Below are 8,327 nucleotides of genomic sequence, written 5' to 3'. Positions count from 1 at the left end.
AATGTAACGTAGAAAGCCAAAGTTTTTCCACAATACCTGACGACCATTTAATTTTTGGGCTTCCGGGGCGCAATGGTTAGCGCGTTCAGCTGTTATTCAAAAGACTGGTGGTTTGAGCCCTTTTTGGAGCGGTGTTGTGAGGTCTCAGATGTGACGTAAAAAGTCAAGGTTTTTCCACAATACCTGACGACCATTTAATTTTTGAGCTTCCGTGGCGCAATGGTTAGCGCGTTCTTCTGTTAATCGAAAGGTTGGTGGTTTGAGCCCACCCGGGAGAGGTGTTGTGGGGTCTCAGATGTAGCGTAAAAAGTCAAAACTTTTCCACAATACGTGACAACGATTTAATTTCTGAGCTTCCGTGGCTCAATGTTTAGCGCGTTCGGCTGTTAGCCAATAGGTCGGTGGTTCGAGCCCACCCGGGAGCGGTGGTGTGGGATCTCAAATGTAACGTAGAAAGCCAAAGTTTTTCCACAATACCTGACGAACATTTAATTTTTGGGCTTCCTTGGGGCAATGGTTAGCGCGTTCGGCTGTTAACCGAAAGGTTGGTGGTTCGATCCCAACCGGGAGAGGTGTTGTAGGGTATCAGATGTAACGTAATAAGTCATAACTTATCCACAATACCTGACAACCATTTAATTTCCGAGCTTCCGTGGCTCAATGGTTATCGCGTTCGGCTGTTAACCAATAGGTTTGTGCGCGTTAATCGAAAGGCTGAAGGTTCGAGCCCACCCGGGAGAGGTGTTGTGGGGTCTCATATGTAGCGTAAAAAGTCAAAACTTATCCACAATACGTGACAATCATTTAATTTCTGAGCTTCCGTGGCTCAATGGTTAGCGCGTTCGGCTGTTAACCAATAGGTTGGTGGTTCGAGCTCATCCGGGAGCGGTGTTGTGAGGTCTCAGATGTGACGTAAAAAGTCAAGGTTTTTACGCAAAACCTGACGAGCATTTAATTTTTGGGCCCTTGTGGCGCAATGGTTAGCGCGTTCTGCTGTTGACCCATAGGTTGGTGGTTCGAGCCCACCCGGGAGCGGTGTTGTGGGATCTCACATGTAACGTAGAAAGCCAAAGTTTTTCCACAATACCTGACGACCATTTAATTTTTGGGCTTCCGTGGCGCAATGGTTAGCGCGTTCGGCTGTTAACCAATAGTTTGGTGGTTCAAGCCCACCCGGGAGCGGTGTTGTGGGATCACGAATGTAACGTTGAAAGCCAAAGTTTTTCCAGAATACCTGACGACCATTTAATTTTTGGGCTTCCGTGGCGCAATAATTAGCGCGTTCAGCTGTTAATCGAAAGGTTGGTGGTTCGAGCCCACCCGAGAGAGGTGTTGTGGGGTCTCAGATGTAGCGTAAAAAGTCAAAACTTTTCCACAATACGTGACAATCATTTAATTTCTGAGCTTTCGTGGCTCAATGGTTAGCGCGTTCGGCTGTTAGCCAATAGGTTGGTGGTTCGAGCCCACCCGGGAGCGGTGTTGTGAGGTCTCAGATGTGACGTAAAAAGTCAAGGTTTTTACGCAAAACCTGACGAGCATTTAATTTTTGGGCTTCCGTGGCGCAATGGTTAGCGCGTTCTGCTGTTGACCCATAGGTTGGTGGTTCGAGCCCACCCGGGAGCGGTGTTGTGGGATCTCAAATGTAACGTAGAAAGCCAAAGTTTTTCCACAATACCTGACGACCATTTAATTTCTGAGCTTCCGTGGCTCAATGGTTAGCGCGTTCAGCTGTTAATCGAAAGGTTGGTGGTTGTGGGGTCTCAAATGTAACGTAGAAAGCCAAAGTTTTTCCACAATACCTGACAACCATTTAATTTCTGAGCTTCCGTGGCTCAATGGTTAGCGCGTTCGGCTGTTAGCCAATAGGTTGGTGCTTCAAGCATACCCGGGAGCGGTGTTGTGGGATCTCGAATGTAACGTAGAAAGCCAAAGTTTTTCCACAATACCTGACGACCATTTAATTTTTGGGCTTCCGTGGCGCAATGGTTAGCGCGTTCGGCTGTTAACCGAAAGGTTGGTGGTTCAAGCCCATCCGGGAGCGGTGTTGTGACGTCTCAGATGTTACGTAAAAAGTCAAGGTTTTTCCACAATACCTGACGACCATTTAATTTTTGGGCTTCCGTGGCTCAATGGTTAGCGCGTTCGGCTGTTAACCAATTGGTTGGTGGTTCGAGGCCACCCGGGAGCGGTGTTGTGGGATCTCACATGTAACGTAGAAAGCCAAAGTTTTTCCACAATACCTGACGACCATTTAATTTTTGGGCTTCCGTGGCGCAATGGTTAGCGCGTTCGGCTGTTAACCGAAAGGTTGGTGGTTCAAGCCCATCCGGGAGCGGTGTTGTGACGTCTCAGATGTTACGTAAAAAGTCAAGGTTTTTCCACAATACCTGACGACCATTTAATTTTTGGGCTTCCGTGGCTCAATGGTTAGCGCGTTCGGCTGTTAACCAATTGGTTGGTGGTTCGAGGCCACCCGGGAGCGGTGTTGTGGGATCTCACATGTAACGTAGAAAGCCAAAGTTTTTCCACAATACCTGACGACCATTTAATTTTTGGGCTTCCGTGGCGCAATGGTTAGCGCGTTCGGCTGTTAACCGAAAGGTTGGTGGTTCAAGCCCACCCGGGAGCGGTGTTGTGGGATCACGAATGTAACGTTGAAAGCCTAAGTTTTTCCAGAATACCTGACGACCATTTAATTTTTGGGCTTCCGTGGCGCAATAATTAGCGCGTTCAGCTGTTAATCGAAAGGTTGGTGGTTCGAGCCCACCCGAGAGAGGTGTTGTGGGGTCTCAGATGTAGCGTAAAAAGTCAAAACTTTTCCACAATACGTGACAACCATTTAATTTCTGAGCTTTCGTGGCTCAATGGTTAGCGCGTTCGGCTGTTAGCCAATAGGTTGGTGGTTCGAGCCCACCCGGGAGCGGTGTTGTGGGATCTCAAATGTAACGTAGAAAGCCAAAGTTTTTCCACAATACCTGACGACCATTTAATTTTTGAGCTTCCGGGGCGCAATGGTTAGCGCGTTCAGCTGTTATTCAAAAGACTGGTGGTTTGAGCCCTTTCGGGAGCGGTGTTGTGAGGTCTCAGATGTGACGTAAAAAGTCAAGGTTTTTCCACAATACCTGACGACCATTTAATTTTTGAGCTTCCGTGGCGCAATGGTTAGCGCGTTCTTCTGTTAATCGAAAGGTTGGTGGTTTGAGCCCACCCGGGAGAGGTGTTGTGGGGTCTCAGATGTAGCGTAAAAAGTAAAAACTTTTCCACAATACGTGACAACGATTTAATTTCTGAGCTTCCGTGGCTCAATGTTTAGCGCGTTCGGCTGTTAGCCAATAGGTTGGTGGTTCGAGCCCACCCGGGAGCGGTGTTGTGGGATCTCAAATGTAACGTAGAAAGCCAAAGTTTTTCCACAATACCTGACGACCATTTAATTTCTGAGCTTCCGTGGCTCAATGGTTAGCGCGTTCGGCTGTTAACCAATAGTTTGGTAGTTCGAGCCCATCCGGGAGCGGTGTTGTGAGGTCTCAGATGTGACGTAAAAAGTCAAGGTTTTTCCACAATACCTGACGACCATTTAATTTTTGGGCTTCCGTGGCGCAATGATTAGCGCGTTCAGCTGTTAATCGAAAGGTTGAAGGTTCGAGCCCACCCGGGAGAGGTGTTGTGGGGTCTCATATGTAGCGTAGAAAGTCAAAACTTATCCACAATACGTGACAATCATTTAATTTCTGAGCTTCCGTGGCTCAATGGTTAGCGCGTTCGGCTGTTAACCAATAGGTTGGTGGTTCGAGCTCATCCGGGAGCGGTGTTGTGAGGTCTCAGATGTGACGTAAAAAGTCAAGGTTTTTACGCAAAACCTGACGAGCATTTAATTTTTGGGCTTCCGTGGCGCAATGGTTAGCGCGTTCTGCTGTTGACCCATAGGTTGGTGGTTCGAGCCCACCCGGGAGCGGTGTTGTGGGATCTCAAATGTAACGTAGAAAGCCAAAGTTTTTCCACAATACCTGACGACCATTTAATTTCTGAGCTTCCGTGGCTCAATGGTTAGCGCGTTCAGCTGTTAATCGAAAGGTTGGTGGTTGTGGGGTCTCAAATGTAACGTAGAAAGCCAAAGTTTTTCCACAATACCTGACAACCATTTAATTTCTGAGCTTCCGTGGCTCAATGGTTAGCGCGTTCGGCTGTTAGCCAATAGGTTGGTGCTTCAAGCATACCCGGGAGCGGTGTTGTGGGATCTCGAATGTAACGTAGAAAGCCAAAGTTTTTCCACAATACCTGACGACCATTTAATTTTTGGGCTTCCGTGGCGCAATGGTTAGCGCGTTCGGCTGTTAACCGAAAGGTTGGTGGTTCAAGCCCATCCGGGAGCGGTGTTGTGACGTCTCAGATGTTCCGTAAAAAGTCAAGGTTTTTCCACAATACCTGACGACCATTTAATTTTTGGGCTTCCGTGGCTCAATGGTTAGCGCGTTCGGCTGTTAACCAATTGGTTGGTGGTTCGAGGCCACCCGAGAGAGGTGTTGTGGGGTCTCAGATGTAGCGTAAAAAGTCAAAACTTTTCCACAATACGTGACAACCATTTAATTTCTGAGCTTTCGTGGCTCAATGGTTAGCGCGTTCGGCTGTTAGCCAATAGGTTGGTGGTTCGAGCCCACCCGGGAGCGGTGTTGTGGGATCTCAAATGTAACGTAGAAAGCCAAAGTTTTTCCACAATACCTGACGACCATTTAATTTTTGGGCTTCCGGGGCGCAATGGTTAGCGCGTTCAGCTGTTATTCAAAAGACTGGTGGTTTGAGCCCTTTCGGGAGCGGTGTTGTGAGGTCTCAGATGTGACGTAAAAAGTCAAGGTTTTTCCACAATACCTGACGACCATTTAATTTTTGGGCTTCCGTGGCGCAATGGTTAGCGCGTTCAGCTGTTAATCGAAAGGTTGAAGGTTCGAGCCCACCCGGGAGAGGTGTTGTGGGGTCTCATATGTAGCGTAGAAAGTCAAAACTTATCCACAATACGTGACAATCATTTAATTTCTGAGCTTCCGTGGCTCAATGGTTAGCGCGTTCGGCTGTTAACCAATTGGTTGGTGGTTCGAGCTCATCCGGGAGCGGTGTTGTGGGATCTCAAATGTAACGTAGAAAGCCAAAGTTTTTCCACAATACCTGACGACCATTTAATTTCTGAGCTTCCGTGGCTCAATGGTTAGCGCGTTCAGCTGTTAATCGAAAGGTTGGTGGTTGTGGGGTCTCAAATGTAACGTAGAAAGCCAAAGTTTTTCCACAATACCTGACAACTATTTAATTTCTGAGCTTCCGTGGCTCAATGGTTAGCGCGTTCGGCTGTTAGCCAATAGGTTGGTGCTTCAAGCATACCCGGGAGCGGTGTTGTGACGTCTCAGATGTTACGTAAAAAGTCAAGGTTTTTCCTCAATACCTGACGACCATTTAATTTTTGGGCTTCCGTGGCTCAATGGTTAGCGCGTTCGGCTGTTAACCAATAGGTTGGTGGTTCGAGGCCACCCGGGAGCGGTGTTGTGGGATCTCACATGTAACGTAGAAGGCCAAAGTTTTTCCACAATACCTGACGACCATTTAATTTTTGGGCTTCCGTGGCGCAATGGTTAGCGCGTTCGGCTGGTAACCGAAAGGTTGGTGGTTCAAGCCCACCCGGGAGCGGTGTTGTGGGGTCTCAGATGTAGCGTAAAAAGTCAAAACTTTTCCACAATACGTGACAACCATTTAATTTCTGAGCTTCCGTGGTTCAATGTTTAGCGCGTTCGGCTGTTAGCCAATAGGTTGGTGGTTCGAGCAAACCCGGGAGCGGTGTTGTGGGATCTCAAATGTAACGTAGAAAGCCAAAGTTTTTCCACAATACCTGACGACCATTTAATTTCTGAGCTTCCGTGGCTCAATGGTTAGCGCGTTCGGCTGTTAACCAATAGGTTGGTGGTTCGGGCCCACCCGGGAGCGGTGTTGTGAGTTCTCAGATGTGACGTAAAATGTCAGAGTTTTTCCACAATACCTGACGAATATTTAATATTTGGGCTTCCTTGGCGCAATGGTTAGCGCGTTTGGCTGTTAACAGAAAGGTTGGTGGTTCGAGCACACCCGGGAGCGGTGCTATGAGGTCTCAGATGTTACGTAAAAAGTCAAAGTTTTTCCACAATACCGGACGACCATTTAATTTCAGAGCTTCCGTGGCTCAATGGCTAGCGCTTTCGGCTTTTAACCGAAATTTTGGTTTTTCGAGCCCATCCGGGAGCGTTTTGTGAGGTCTCAGATGTAACGTAAAAAGTCAGAGTTTTTCCACAATACATGACAACCATTTAATATTTAGGCTTCCGTGGCGCAATGGTTAGCGCGTTAAGCTGCTATTCAAAAGACTGGTGGTTTGACCCCTCCCGGGAGCGGTGTTGTGACGTCTCGAATGTAACGTAAAATGTCAGAGTTTTTCCACAATACCTGACGAACATTCAATTTTTGGGCTTCCGTGGCGCAATAATTAGCGCGTTCAGCTGTTAATCGAAAGGTTGGTGGTTCGAGCCCACCCGGGAGAGGTTTTGTGGGGTCTCAGATGTAGCGTAAAATGTCAAAACTTTTCCACAATACGTAACAACCATTTAATTTCTGAGCTTCCGTGGCTCAATGCTTAGCGCGTTCGGCTGTTAGCCAATAGGTTGGTGGTTCGAGCCCACCCGGGAGCGGTGTTGTGGGATCTCAAATGTAACGTAGAAAGCCAAAGTTTTTCCACAATACCTGACGACCATTTATTTTTTGGGCTTCCTTGGCGCAATGGTTAGCGCGTTCGGCTGTTAACCGAAAGGTTGGTGGTTCGAGCCCAACCGAGAGAGGTGTTGTAGGGTCTCAGATGTAAAGTTATAAGTCATAACTTATCCACAATACGTGACAACCATTTAATTTCTGAGCTTCCGTGGCTCAATGCTTAGCGCGTTCGGCTGTTAACCAATAGGTTGGTGGTTCGAGCCCACCCGGGAGCGATGGTGTGGGATCTCAAATGTAACGTAGAAAGCCAAAGTTTTGCCACAATACCTGACGACCATTAAATTTTTGGGCTTCCTTGGCGCAATGGTTAGCGCGTTCGGCTGTTAACCGAAAGGTTGGTGGTTCGAGCCCAACCGGAATAGGTGTTGTGACGTCTCAGATGTGACGTAAAAAGCCAAGGTTTTTTCCACAACACCTGACGACCATTTAATTTTTGGGCTTCCGTGGCGCAATGGTTAGCGCGTTCGGCTTTTAACCAATAGGTTGGTGGTTCGAGCCCATCCGGGAGAGGTGTTGTGGGGTCTCAGATGTAGCGTAAAAAGTCAAAACTTTTCCACAATACGTGACAACCATTTAATTTCTGAGCTTCCGTGGCTCAATGCTTAGCGCGTTCGGCTGTTGCCAATAGGTTGGTGGTTCGAGCCCACCCGGGAGCGATGGTGTGGGATCTCAAATGTAACGTAGAAAGCCAAAGTTTTGCCACAATACCTGACGACCATTAAATTTTTGGGCTTCCTTGGCGCAATGGTTAGCGCGTTCGGCTGTTAACCGAAAGGTTGGTGGTTCGAGCCCAACCGGAATAGGTGTTGTGACGTCTCAGATGTGACGTAAAAAGCCAAGGTTTTTTCCACAACACCTGACGACCATTTAATTTTTGGGCTTCCGTGGCGCAATGGTTAGCGCGTTCGGCTTTTAACCAATAGGTTGGTGGTTCGAGCCCATCCGGGAGAGGTGTTGTGGGGTCTCAGATGTAGCGTAAAAAGTCAAAACTTTTCCACAATACGTGACAACCATTTAATTTCTGAGCTTCCGTGGCGCAATGGTTAGCGCGTTCAGCAGTTAACAAATAATTTAGTGGTTCGAGCCCACCCGGGAGCGGCGTTGTGGGATCTCAAACGTAACGTAGAAAGCCAAAGTTTTTCCACAATACCTGACGACCATTTAATTTTTGGGCTTCCGTGGCGCAATGGTTAACGCGTTCGGCTGTTAACCAATAGGTTGGTGGTTCGAGCCCACCCGGGAGCGGTGTTGTGGGATCTCAAATGTAACGTAGAAAGCCAAAGTTTTTCCACAATACGTGACGACCATTTAATTTCTGAGCTTTCGTGGCTCAATGGTTAGCGCGTTCGGCTGTTAACCAATAGGTTGGTGGTTAGAGCCCATCCGGGAGCGGTGTTGTGACGTCTCAGATATAACGTAAAATGTCAGAGTTTTTCCACAATACCTGACGAACATTTAATTTTTGGGCTTCCGTGGCGCAATTATTAGCGCGTTCAACTGTTAATCGAAAGGCTGGTGGTTCAAGCGCACCCGGAAGAGGTGTTGTGGGG

The 8,327-nt window shown here is 47.8% G+C and overlaps 1 non-coding gene across 1 annotated transcript; it reads left to right on the top strand.

Moving 5' to 3' along the window:
• Positions 1–5,597: 5,597 nt before the first annotated feature.
• Positions 5,598–5,670, top strand: TRNAT-GGU (transfer RNA threonine (anticodon GGU)). The gene has a single exon. It is a non-coding gene; the product is annotated as a tRNA-Thr (tRNA).
• Positions 5,671–8,327: the final 2,657 nt, after the last annotated feature.

This window comes from Phalangium opilio, unplaced genomic scaffold, assembly GCF_054372755.1.
Source record: "Phalangium opilio isolate 3A_F unplaced genomic scaffold, DU_Popi_V2 ptg000390l_1, whole genome shotgun sequence".
Taxonomy (NCBI): domain Eukaryota; kingdom Metazoa; phylum Arthropoda; class Arachnida; order Opiliones; family Phalangiidae; genus Phalangium; species Phalangium opilio.
This window is presented reverse-complemented; position numbering and strand designations above follow the sequence as displayed.